The sequence below is a fragment of the Pelophylax lessonae genome (genome assembly GCF_965119305.1).
Source record: "Pelophylax lessonae genome assembly, chromosome: 1".
In the NCBI taxonomy this organism is placed as follows: Eukaryota; Metazoa; Chordata; class Amphibia; order Anura; family Ranidae; genus Pelophylax; species Pelophylax lessonae.
The window spans coordinates 346,314,240-346,327,803 of NC_138768.1; the positions used below are offsets into that span (position 1 = coordinate 346,314,240).

Here is a 13,564-nt window from a genome sequence, read left to right on the forward strand (position 1 = left end):
GGCGGCGCCGGAGGATGTATTTGTGTGCGAGAAAGTAATAAAGAGATGGCAGGCAGCGCCCGATACGCGGGCCGCATATAAAGGCCTGGCGGGCCGGATTTGGCCCGCGGGCCTTGTGTTTGCCACCCGTGATGTAGAGCAACAATTATTTTTTTCAGATCCTCAGAGAGTTCTTGGCCATGAGGTGCCATTGAACAGACAAGGACTCACTGCTCAAGGTGGTGTAATTGCCTGATGACTCACACAGGTGCATGCCCCGGCTCGCCTCCGTGAAAAATTGATAAAAGAAAGGGAATTGGCAGCACTCCAGGTTGAGTCAAAATCCAGATTTATTGACTGGACATCCAAATATGACAATCGTGACAAGGTAGACGCGTTTCACACACTGACTGTGTGCTTAATCATTACGATTATTGTAATGATTAAGCACACAGTCAGTGTGTGAAACGCGTCTACCTTGTCACGATTGTCATATTTGAATGTGCAGTCAATAAATCTGGATTTTGACTCAACCTGGAGTGCTGCCAATTCCTTTTCTTTTATCATGAGGTGCCATGTTGAACTTCCAGTGACCAGTATGAGAGCGATAACACCACATTTAACACACCTTGCTCCCCATTCACACATGAGACCTTTTAACACTAACGTGAAAATGGCTAATTGGGCCCAATTTGGACATTTCCACATGGGGGTGTACTCACTTTTGTTGTCAGCAGTTTAGACATTATTGGCTGTGTGTTGAGTTATTTTGAGGGGACAGCAAATTTACATTGTTATACAATCTGTACACTCACTACTTTACATTGTAGCAAAGTGTCGTTTCTTCAGTGTTGTCACATAAAAAGATATAATAAAATATTTACAAAAATGTTAGGAGTGTACTCACTTTTGTGAGATACTATATATGAATTTAAACCTTTTGAATTTAATTACTCAAATAAATTAACTTTTTGATGATATTCTAATTTTATGAGATGCACCTGTATATGTGATCCTGCCAGTGAACAAGCTGAAGTTAGAAACGGATTTGTTACTATGCACATCTGTACTAGTTAGTAACCCCCTGTGTGCCAGTTTTAGTAACCCCTTGTGCCTGTTTTAGTAACCCCTGTGTGCCAGTTTTAGTAACCCCTTGTGCCTGTTTTAGTAACCCCTGTGTGCCAGTTTTTGTGACCCCTTGTGTCAGTTTTAGTAACCCCTGTGTGCCAGTTTTAGTAACCCCTTGTGTCAGTTTTAGTAACTCCTGTGTGTCAGTTTTAGTAACCCCTTGTGCCAGTTTCAGTAACCCCTTGTGCCAGTTTTAGTAACCCCTTGTGCCAGTTTTAGTAACCCCCTGTGCCAGTTTTAGTAACCCCCTGTGTGTCAGTTTTAATAACCCCTTGTGCCGGTTTTAGTAACCCCTTGTGCCAGTTTTAGTAACCCCCTGTGTGCCAGTTTTAGTAACCCCCTGTGTGCCAGTTTTAGTAACCCCTTGTGCCAGTTTTAGTAACCCCCTGTGTGCCAGTTTTAGTAACCCCTTGTGTCAGTATTAGTAACTCCTGTGTGTCAGTTTTAATAACCCCTTGTGCCAGTTTTAGTAACCCCTTGTGCCAGTTTTAGTAACCCCCTGTGTGCCTGTTTTAGTAACCCCTGTGTGCCAGTTTTAGTAACCCCTTGTGCCTGTTTTAGTAACCCCTTGTGCCAGTTTTAGTAACCCCTTGTGCCTGTTTTAGTAACCCCTGTGTGCCAGTTTTAGTAACCCCTTGTGCCAGTTTTAGTAACCCCTTGTGCCTGCTTTAGTAACCCCTGTATGCCAGTTTTAGTAACCCCTTGTGCCAGTTTTAGTAACCCCTTGTGCCTGTTTTAGTAACCCCTGTGTGCCAGTTTTAGTAACCCCTTGTGCCAGTTTTAGTAACCCCTTGTGCCAGTTTTAGTAACCCCCTGTGTGCCAGTTTTAGTAACCCCTTGTGCCAGTTTTAGTAACCCCTGTGTGCCAGTTTTAGTAACCCGTGTGCCAGTTTTAGTACCTCCGTGTGTGCCTCGGACAGCAACTGGAAAAAAAAAGATTTATTTTTCACAACCAACACAACACTCAATTGCTTTGCATACGTTGGGATGCTGCTGCATTACGTTTACTATGCCACTGCTTTCATTGTGAATTCGAATATATAAAAGAAAAGTACACATAGCCTCACGCTGGACTACAGCAGCCATGCACTTCACACACCGGCTGTTTCCTGAGCCTCGTACGAAGTAGTATCGCCCATTATAGAGGACAAGGAAAACAGCACAAGCTTACGCACATTTTTTTCAATCAAAGCAACACAATTTCTCTCACTTGGCGCCAAATTCACACAGACCTTCCCGTCCAAACCCCGCCCCTTTCCGCTCTGCGCCCTATCAGCTGCGGCTATTGGATGTTCCGGGTGCTCGGCGGCACATGGCAGTGTATGTATCTGTGGAGTTTTGGTGTGTGTGGGTGTAGGCGTAGAGCCCACTCGTGGGTCAGTCAGGTGGATGCTGCTCCGCGTCCGTACACAGGGAGCCTTTTTCCAGGCGTCCTTTGTTGTCCGTAGCCTGTATGCTCGGTTTGTTTTGGATGAATGCATTCCAGGAAACACATAACAGCCGCCTTTAGTCTTCAGTGCCAGCCCGAGTGTTGTCAGTCATACTAGGTAGAATACGGTCACCAATGTCTATGTACAATAGGTTTTGTGCATGTTACACTAAATTAATCAGATTTTGGATTGTTTCATGTTATTGGAATGGCAGCAGTAAAATGTGTTTGTATGGTAAAATAAAAATCAGAATTGAGTGTATTTTGTGCTGTGGCTCTCACAGCACACATTACTATCTGTACAACTTTCATTAGGCCTGCCTGATTGGAAATAGGTGGGTCCTTCTGTAAATCTCCTTTCACACTTGTGCGATGACAAAGTCGTGCGATTTTGATCCGACTTTACATTCTCTGGAACAAAGTGGTGCAGGAACCTTTTCTGAAGTCACCGCGGCTCCTGTAGTGTCAGACACGGCTGTCATAGACTCCTGTCAGACACGGCTCTCGTAGAAATACATTGAATTTCACATGTCCTGCGACTTGGGGTTGCACAAGTGTGAAAGGAGCCATTTGTTAGATCTCAGGGCTCGGGTGTTTTGGGGATCCCACCAGGAAGCCGACACTGCACACAGCTAATAAGGCATTTCCCGATCTGTTCAGCTGCGGATCGGGAAATTGTCTCACTACCTGTGATTAGCCTGTGCAGTGTCGTCTTCCTGGCCGAGCCCATTCCTACTAAAGCCCCGTACACATGATCAGATTATCGAAAGATATGTTGTTCGTTTTTTGTGGCATGCTAGTCTGATGTGGAAAGTGAAGAGGTTATTTTCATACGAATTTTCCCGTACTACAGAATTCTACTTCAGAAGTGATGTCATGTGTTGGATTGTTTTGTATGTATTCTTTCCTCTCTGAGCATGCCTAGTCTTGCTCTTAAGATTTTTTTCCGTCAAAATCTGTACTAATGAGATGAAAATCGGATGTTGTTTTACGGACAACAAAAATTTTATAGCCTGCACATCAGGATTTTGTCAGCCGAAAAGGCGGAGTTGGCTGTCGAAAGCACCATACTAACAATCCGAAAATCGGCAGATCGGTCGTCGGACGAATTTTCCCTTCAGACTTTCTTATCGTGTGTACGGGCCTTTAGATTAAGAGCCGGTTCACACTGAGGCGATCCGACTTGCCGGGGCGACCTGTGAAGTCGCGGTGCACAGCGCGCACCGCGACCTCAGAGCGACATGCATGGACTTCATATCATTGAAGTCAATGCAGGTCGCTCCAGGTCCCCCCAAAGTAGTACAGGACCCTTTTTCTAAGTCGGAGCGACTTGTGTCGATCCTATTAGAACAGGTCCTGTGCTAATCTATGGCCAAGTCGCCTGACAAGTCGCCCCAGTGTGAACCGGCTCTTAAAATAGTTCTTTATAAAATGCTACATCCAGTTAATTGTATGCAAAAAATTGGCAGAACCCCAGCTCTGCCTTTAGTAAGGCAGACTTTACTGGCATGACCAAGAGACCAAATAGTAAAAAAATGTGTAATTTCAATACTTATTTTTAAAAAAGGACAAAACACATATATCGATATATAGAAGATATTTCCACAATCAACATATGACAAGAACATCGCAATATACAAAATATAAAACCAGTGAAACAGGACATGTGTAGTGGGGTCAATATAGGCGATGCACACAGGACATGCATGGATGATACATTTTTCCTGAAAGAGGGTGTATCAGCACAGGAGATATATATTTCTTTGGTTGCATCTCTGTATCCCTTTGGATGGGATGCTCATAGATGAGCGCCTATGGCAGGTTTAACCCAATAAAGGTGGTCCCTCGATTGCAATATATTTTATCGACCTCATACACACCCGTTTAACAGCCCCCCCCCCTTCTTGTTGAACACAGAAAATTCAGGGTGGCGGTTGTAAAAAATATGTTATTCAGGAAATTATCTGGTTGATATCCATGATGACAATGGCTCCCCTGGTGGGTCTTTAAAATTTGCCCCATGCACGTGCTCTCAAATGACCAATTTAAACAAAGACTGATCTACAGCCTGGTCTTGATAAAGCCAAGGTCTGCAAAATGCTTCAACCCATTGGCTGTATCAACTTTCTGTCACTGGAACGGGGTCACCTCATGGTAATGAAGTGGGAGGGATATAGGATCATCCCTGTCTCCCCACCAGGAGCAAGTGTCCTTTGTTCCAGTTCTTTTTCACTTGTCCTGTTTCACTGGTTTTATATTTTGTATATTGTGATGGGGTTCTGCCAATTTTTTTCATTCCTACTAAGGTTGATTGTATGCTCCGAGTTTAGTGGTGAGCCTTAAGCTGGATACACATTATTCAATCTCCTTTAGATTTTTTCCTTTAGATTTACCAAAACCATATAAGATGAGGTCAAACCTAAACACTTTCAATTTGTATGCAATCAAATCAGGTGGCCCTTGTACTACATAGTTAAAGGAAATTTAACAACAAAAGTTGTATAGTGTGTATCCATCTTTAGTGGCTATACATGTTCCAATAAATGATTGATTTCTCTTCTTATCAATCTTTTCCAATAGGAATAATTGATCTATACTGAAAAGTCTATACAATCAATATGCCACACACTGGAAAGTCGATTCCAATCGATAGTTAACCCCTTCATGACAAAGGTAAAACAAATCCTAACGCTTGAACAAGGTTTTGCAACTTTGACATTTTAGTAAAACTGCAGATCATCACAAGTACTTAGTGTATCTAGGTGGATTATACCACATTTTTGTTAGGACAAGTTGGGCTTTTATTTGTTGGTAAATAGTAATCAATATCTCTTGGGTTTTTTTTTTTTTTTTTTTGCAACTACACACCAAAACACATTATGCTACTTCTCCTAAGTATAGCAATACCACCTGTGAGACTCTTTTACAGCCTGGCCACATACAGAGGCCCAACATGCAAGGAGCACCTTCAGATGTCCTAGGGACATAAATTACACATCTAAATTCCTGACGACCTATCACATTTTTGAAGGCCCTTGAGCACCAGGACAATGGAAATGCCCACAAAATTACCCAATTTTAGAGAGGAAACACCCCGGCGTATATTCTAGGAGGCATAATGTGTCTTTTGAACATGTCCTTTTTTTCCACAAGTTTTTGGAAAATGTGGAAAGAAAATGAAAACACTTTTTTTTTTTTTTTTTTTTTTTTTTTTTTTTCAGTTAACCCCTTCATGACACAGGTAAAACAAATCCTCACACTTGAAGAAGGTTTTGCAACTTTGACACGTGTTAGTAAAACTGTGCAAATCATCACAACTACTTAGTGTTTCCAGGTGGATTATACCAAATATTTGTTTGGACAAATCAGACTTTCATTCATGCTAGGTTCACACTGAACGCATGTTTGAAATTGTGCGAGTTCAGCTGAACGCGCACGATTTCAAACCGGCATTTCAGTGCCAACTCAGGGGCGATTTGGGAGACTTCTGTGTGCGTTCATGCACAGATGTCTATTGAAATCTCCCTGAAAGTCGCTAAAAGTAGTGCGGAAAGTACTATTGGGAATCGGTGCAGCACCGCAAAGTTTACACCGATTCGGACGGTGCAGTTGCCGGCAATAGGCAGCGATTTGACATGTCAAATCGCCTGATGTAAATGAGGGCTCATTGGTAAATGGTAATCACTATCTCCTGGGCTTTTTTTTTTTTTTAATCAGAGGAAAACTGGAAAAAAAAAAATATATATATATTAGTGATCGACCAATACCGATATTTTGGCCAATGCATATCGGTATCGACCGATATTTTTGTACATTTAAAAAAAAATTTTTTTTCAATTTTTCTTTTTTTTTTTGACAGGTACTTTTGTGGAGGGATCTGGGGGTCTAAAATACCCCAAACCCCTCATCTGCACTTAGCAGCATTCAAAACGCCAAGTTTGGCTGTTTTAAATGCTGTCATTTTTTTTTATCTGGTGCCAGACAGTACCCGGACGTGATGTCACTAACAGTGCTTTGCGAAAGTATTTGGCCCCCTTGAACTTTGCAACCTTTTGCCACATTTCAGGCTTTAAACATAAAGATATAAAACTGTAATTTTTTGTGAAGAATCAACAAGTGGGACACAATCATGAAATTTATTGGATATTTCAAACTTTTTTAACAAATAAAAAACTGAAAAATTGGGCGTGCAAAATTATTCAGCCCCTTTCTACTTTAAGTGCAGCAAACTCTCTCCAGAAGTTCAGTGAGGATCTCTGAATGATCCAATGTTGACCTAAATGACTAATGATGATAAATAGAATCCACCTGTGTGTAATCAAGTGTCCATATAAATGCACCTGCACTGTGATAGTCTCAGAGGTCCGTTTAAAGCGCAGAGAGCATCATGAAGAACAAGGAACACACCAGGCAGGTCCGAGATACTGTTGTAGAGAAGTTTAAAGCCGGATATGGATACAAAAAGATTTCCCAAGCTTTAAACATCCCAAGGAGCACTGTGCAAGCACTAATATTGAAATGGAAGGAGTATCAGACCACTGCAAATCTAGGAAGACTTGGCCGTCCCTCTAAACTTTCAGTTCATACAAGGAGAAGACTGATCAGAGATGCAGCCAAGAGGCCCATGATCACTCTGGATGAACTGCAGAGATCTACAGCTGAGGCGGGAGACTCTGTCCATAGGACAACAATCAGTCGTATACTGCACAAATCTGGCCTTTATGGAAGAGTGGCAAGAAGAAAGCCATTTCTTGAAGATATCCATAAAAAGTGTCTGTGACGGAAGTGTAAGTGGGACAGAACGCACATGGAGAGCAGGAGTGCCAACAAAGCCTTTTATTGAACGGTAGCGGGTATGTTCACAAAGAAAGGGGCCAAACAAAGGTACCCAGGGTCAGACCCAACGTGGGTAGGACAGAGTTCCAGATAACAGGGGTAGTCCGTAACAGGGGGCTCCTGATAGAACGGGCAAAGTCCTGGCCAGCAAGCGATTGGGCCTACACGGATCAGGGCAAACAATGAAGTGACAAAGTCCAGGCAGAGTTTTGATAGGCCCAGGGTTAATCCACTCACCAGCAGGAAGGTCCAGGGTTAATCCACACTCCAGATTGTAGGAAAGGACAAGGTAATTCCAAACTCCAGGTTGGCTGTAGGATTGAAGAGGCCCACAGGAACCAATAGGAGATTCTGTGTTCTCTGGCCGCAGCTCAGGGACACACAGTCTTCCAAAACAGCAAAGATGAACAACACACAGGAGAGACTCTCACTCAGCTAAATATCTTAGGACTTGTGTCCCAGCAGGTGGGCCAGGCAACTCCCAGCCTGGCGTCCAGTTGCCCCAGCAACCAGCCCCGCCCCCCTCTACTCGAGCCCACACAAGGAATGTGTTCATTGTCCACAGTGAGCATGAAGGCGGAGAAGCAGACATTCAGGCACCTTGCTGGGGAGGGGAGAGGGACAGCACAGTGGGGGGGGGGGGGGGCAGGCAAAGGAGTGAGCAGCCAGGGGGGAGAGAAGAATCCCATGCTGGGGAAGATAGCAAAGTACTGGGGGTGCAGAAGAGAGGAAAAGAAGGGGGGGGGGGGGGAGTAGGGCCCGTGACAGTGTCCTTTAAAGTTTACCACAGGCCACCTGGGAGACACACCAAACATGTGGAAGAAGGTGCTCTGGTCAGATGAAACCAAAATCAAACTTTTTGGCAACAATGCAAAAAATTACAGTTTTATATCCATGTTTTAAGCCGGAAATGTGGCAAAAGATTGAAAAGTTCAAGGGGGCCGAATACTTTCGCAATGCACTGTATATGTTGCAGTTTGCAAGTGGTTTACTGGGATTATGGCTGAAGATATCAGCCAAAACCCTGGTATTGTTTTTTTTAGCTGGTGGCCGGCTTTCTCATGAAACCATTCCAGAGCAGCTCATAAGCCGCTTAAACCGTTTCCGCTGGTTCGCCTGAGAAATGATCCGATGGTACGACCAGCTGCTCCCACAGGGGATCAAAGAGTAGATACTCTACAATCGCCTCTATGGCCTTGGAGGACCCAAGCAACGTTTTTTTTTTTAGCTAAAGATCTCCTCTGTAACTCCAAACAGTTAACCTGTAACTGAGTTTAAAGCATTGCCTATGGAGATTTTTAAGTACCGTAGTTTGTTGCCAATCCAGGTGCGTGTGCAATTTAAAGCGAGACATGTTGGGTATCTACTCAGCGTAACATCATCTTTCACATTATACAAAAAAATTTGGGTAAATATTGTGTTTTTTTTAAAATTAAACTGGGTTTTTCCCCAAAAAAAACTGCATTTCAAAACCGCTGCGCAAATACAGTGTGACATAAAAAATTGCAACTATTGCCATTTTATTCTTTATGGTCTCTGCTAAAGAAAATATATAATGTTTGGGGGTTATAAGTAATTTTCTAGCAAAAAATACTGATTCAAACTTTTAAACAAAAGATAATAATCTCTATTAATATACTGCGCTATTAACCTTTAAACTGAACAGCTGCAGACACTACAGTGTGACAAAACATTGTTCAATCAAAAAAAAAAAAAAAAAATAGAAAGTGCCGTGCTACATTTAGTGATATCACTAAATGTAGCGCAGCACTTTATTTTCCTTTTTTTGTAAAAAAAAGGTGCCTAAAAAAGCCTGGTCGGCATGTGCTTAAACAGTTCTTACAGATAAAGTTGATATACATAGGGGTTTATAAGAAAAGCATTTCTTGAATGAACATCAAACAGGTTTGTGCAGTTTGCATCAAGCACATTTTGATATCATGCAGAATTGACTCATTGAGTCAATTGCCCAGGCTAGGCTGAAGCAAAGCATCCTTAAACCATAACATATCCACCACCATGCTTCACAGTTGTTACTAGGTTCTTTGGTTTGTGGCAAACATGTCCATTGTTACTCTGCCCAAACAACTCTATATTTTATTATCTTTGAGTGTCTTCAGTACATTGTTCCAGAAAACCTGGTCTTTGTCTGTATTTTTAATGACAAGCTGTAGCTTTGCCTTAATTTTCTTTTTGAACAGCAAGGGCATTTTGCTAACACTCTCCAGCAGGTTGAATTGGTGCAATGTCTTTCTGATTGTAGATGTATGCACATTGACCCCAACTGTTGCAAGAGATATCCCATGATAACATTCTAGAGTTCTTGGACAGTTCTTTTTGCATGTAATGACCAGCTCTTGGTATTTGCTGGGCAAGCCAGTCCTTGACAAATTAGTAGTCATTTGAAATTTACGCCAATTTAAAAATATTTTCACTGCAGTGGAATGTTTGATTTCAAATAATTTGGTGATCCGTTTGACTTCCTTGTATGACTCACAGGCATCTACAACCTTCTTTTCTGAGGTGTTTTTGAGAGCTCTTTTGATCTTGACATAGCAACACCACACATGTCAATAGCAATGAAAACATCAGAACCTAGATGTCTGAGGTTGTAACCACTTCAGCTTTCCTTATAAACCTAAACGCATATTACATTTTCATAATTTTTTTTTTTTATACAAATAGAGCTTTCTTTTGGTGGAATTTCATCACACTGGATTTTTTATTCTTTTTTGAGATATAAGCGAAAAAAGGACGAAAATTTTAAAAAAATAAACCCCGATATTTTCTACTTTCTGTTATAAAACATATTCAATAAAATCAAATGTCTTCATAAATTTAGGCCAAAATGTATTCTGCTACATGTCTTTGATAAAAATAAAATGTTAAGTGTATATTATTTGGTTTGTGTGAAAATTATAGTGTCTACAAACTATGGGATATATATTTGAAAATCGATCAACCCTGCTGTAGTGACAACCTATCTAATTTCTTCAGGCCCTTAAAATGCCAGGACAGTAAAAAAAAAAACCCTTTTGGAAAGTATTGTAGACAGTCTGATGTATTTAGTAAGAGGCATGGCAAGTTTTTTTAAAGTGGCAATTTTTTGTCACAATTTTTTTTTTTTTTTTGTAAATGAAGAAATTGAATAAAATTCAGTTTTTTTTTTCTTTTCATTTTCACAATTATTTTTTTTACATATTGTGTGACAGGAAGTCAGGTAAATCTTTGGATGTAGTCACAGACAGGAGATACATTTCCACCTGGTTTAGAAAATTCACCAATTACTATAGGGTGTGGACTGCAAAGGTAGCCAGAACTGGCTTAAAGAAGTTGAAAGGTCTTTAGCTGTTCAGAATGAGGAAGTTAAGGCCTCTATAATTTGTCCAAAGGAAGTCTAAGGATAGCTGCCTCCTGACGCTGTGTGATGCTGGGGAGAGGAGGACAGTCAGATGTGTGCCTCCCGACGCCGTGTGGGCATGGGAGAAGGGATGCCCCCTGAAGCTGTGTGAGCATGGGGAAGACATCCTGAAGCGATGTGCGCTGAGGAGGGTAACAAGTGTGAAGACTACTCAAGGTGAGGTCTTGGATCGTTTCTATGTGAAAAGAAACCAGTGGACATTTCCTGTGTGAAGGGGAAATTAATTAAGACTGAAGACTACTCAAGGTGAGGTCTTGGACTATTTCTATGTGGAAAGAAATAAATGCACTGTTTGCTATGTGAAGAGACAAACAAAGGAATGTGTTCTATGTGAAGAGAAAACCAAAGGGACATGTTCAATGTGAAGAGGAAAAGGGACATGATCAATGGACATTTGTTGTGTGAAGAAAAAACATGGACTATTGAGTGTCTGCTGTAGGATCAGCAAAGTTTGCCCAACAGTAGTTTGGAGACAGACTCCGTAGGTAGGTTCCTGTATGTGAGAAGGTAGCCGCCCACAGTGGCAAGGATTTATTTTGTATTTTATTTTTATTTTGATGTTTTTGAGGCTTGCACTTGTGTGAAGTAAATTGCAAGAATAAACCAAACTGTTGTTTGCAACCACTTCTCGGCTATCTCCCTGTGTAAACGCACCCCCCCAAGGGGTCATCCATACCCGCCACCGAGCTAATCTCCCACAATTGTCACCAGTACAATACAGTGTCACTAAATGATTGGCGTGGTGGGGATCAGAGACTAGGGATCGACCGATATCGGTTTTTCGTTGCCGATATTTTGGCCATTGCATATCGGTATCGGCTGATATGGGCCGATATTTTGAACATTTAAAGTTTTGCAAAATAAATACAATTTTTGACACAAATCTGTTACTGAACATGTTAATGTTTATTAACATTTTTAACAATAAGGGCTTGTTCTTCACACCTTAACTGCATGAAAACTGATAGGAAAACCGCACTTGCAGGGACATCAGTTTCACATCATCTGATTGTGAATGATGCATAAACTGCTGCAGTAGTGCACTCACTCACTGCTAGACAACAGCTAGATAGTGGATTGGAGTCAGTGGACTACCGCTGCAGTAGTGCGCTCACTGCAATGATTTTAAATCACTACTGCAGTCAGGGCAAATTAAACTGCTAGAAAAAAAGCTAGACAACAACAAACAGCTAGACAGTGGATTGGAGAAGTCAGTGGACTACTGCTGCAGTAGTGCACTCACTGCAATGATTTTAAATCACTAACTGCAGTCAGTGCAAAACTAGAAAAAAAGATAGACAGTGGGGAGTCAGTGGATTACTGCTGCAATAGTACTCACTCACTGCATTAATTTTAAATCACTCCTTCAGTGACCTAAAATGTTTGCAGCAGTGAGTGGCACACTACTGCAGCAGTAGTCCACTGACTCCAATCCACTGTCTAGCTTTTTTTCTATCAGTTTTGCACTGACTGCAGCGCAGCGCAGTCAGTGAAAAACTGCTAGAAAAAGAGCTAGACAAAAGCTAGACAGTGGAATGGATTGGAGTGGAGTGGACACTAGTACTATACTACTACACTTTCAATACTCCCAGTTAAGTAGAACAATATTATAGTGCAGAAAACATAACATTTCACCAGTAACACGGCTTCTGTTTTTTTCATAAATTGCTGCCACTTCACTAAACACTAAAAACACGCTCACTTGGTACCGAGGAAGGAGGAGCAGAAAGGTATCTTCTAGCATGAGAAGCAAGTCTTTTGTAGCTTGCCTCATTTTCTTTCCACCACTAAAGAGGATCACCACTTCTTCTGTCAATTACTGGTTCCTTCAAATAGAGATGAAGTTCATTATCCAGGCTCATTATTGCAGATTCAGAAGAATCCTCCGCAGTAAAACACTGAACATGGCATCTATTCGACCACGATGAAGCTTCTCTTCTGTCCATTGTCTTTTTGGACATTTTTCTCATTTTTGAAGCATCCTGCTCTTCTACATTAGAAACCTGCTCTTCTTGACTTTTCTTTTCGGCAGGAACCTCCTGCACCTCCTGTTGAATATCTTCTGTCAGCCATTGTTTTTGCTTTGGCCAATACATCATCAGAAGAGAAAAGATGGTTCTTGTATCGAGGATCCAAAATACATGCAAGCACAATATTTTTATTCTCATCATGCTTCTCAAAAGGTTTGGCGAGGCTGTCCCTCGTGGCCTGCCTACATGTTTTAGTGCCATGTGTGTTGGGTCCTTCATTCTCTTGAAGAAGCATCACACATGGGATGACAGATGACACAGATGAGTCATAATGACTCACCTCTAGTGTCACTTCCTCTATGGGGAGGAGGGTCTCAATGACATTGGCTACAATGACCCATTGATCAGCAGTAGGACAAGAATATCCTCCAAATTCACCTGAATATATGGTAAGAGCTCGCTTCTACTCCAGCATTCTTTGCAGCATGTGAAGTTTTCAGTTCCATCGTGTTGGAACAGCGTTAATCAAGTTGTTTTTGGGTAGGCCAAGGTGTTCCTGAATGCACCTCAGTCGCTTCTTGGCAAGGATTGAATGGTGGAAATAGCCTGCACACCCCTTCAGCATGCTAATTATGTCGAGCAAAGCTCTCTGGTTTGACAGACCATCATTTACCACAAGTTGGAGGGTGTATGCCATGCAACCGAGGTCTGACACTTCAGCAAGTCTCATTCCTTTCACCATGTTCACTCTGCTGTCTCAAAGCAAAAGCATCACTCGGTCTTTGGTGATTCCCCATTCTT

The 13,564-nt window shown here is 41.8% G+C and overlaps 1 protein-coding gene across 2 annotated transcripts in view; it reads left to right on the forward strand.

Annotated features, from left to right (window-relative positions):
- Window positions 1-2,363: 2,363 nt before the first annotated feature.
- The window catches only part of FANCC (FA complementation group C), a 484,570-nt gene continuing 473,369 nt past the window's right edge, over window positions 2,364-13,564 (forward strand). For both annotated transcript variants that reach the window (XM_082267759.1, XM_082267760.1), the window contains exon 1: window positions 2,364-2,427. The gene's annotated coding sequence lies outside the window, so the exon portion shown is untranslated. The remainder of the gene's footprint in view (window positions 2,428-13,564) is intronic.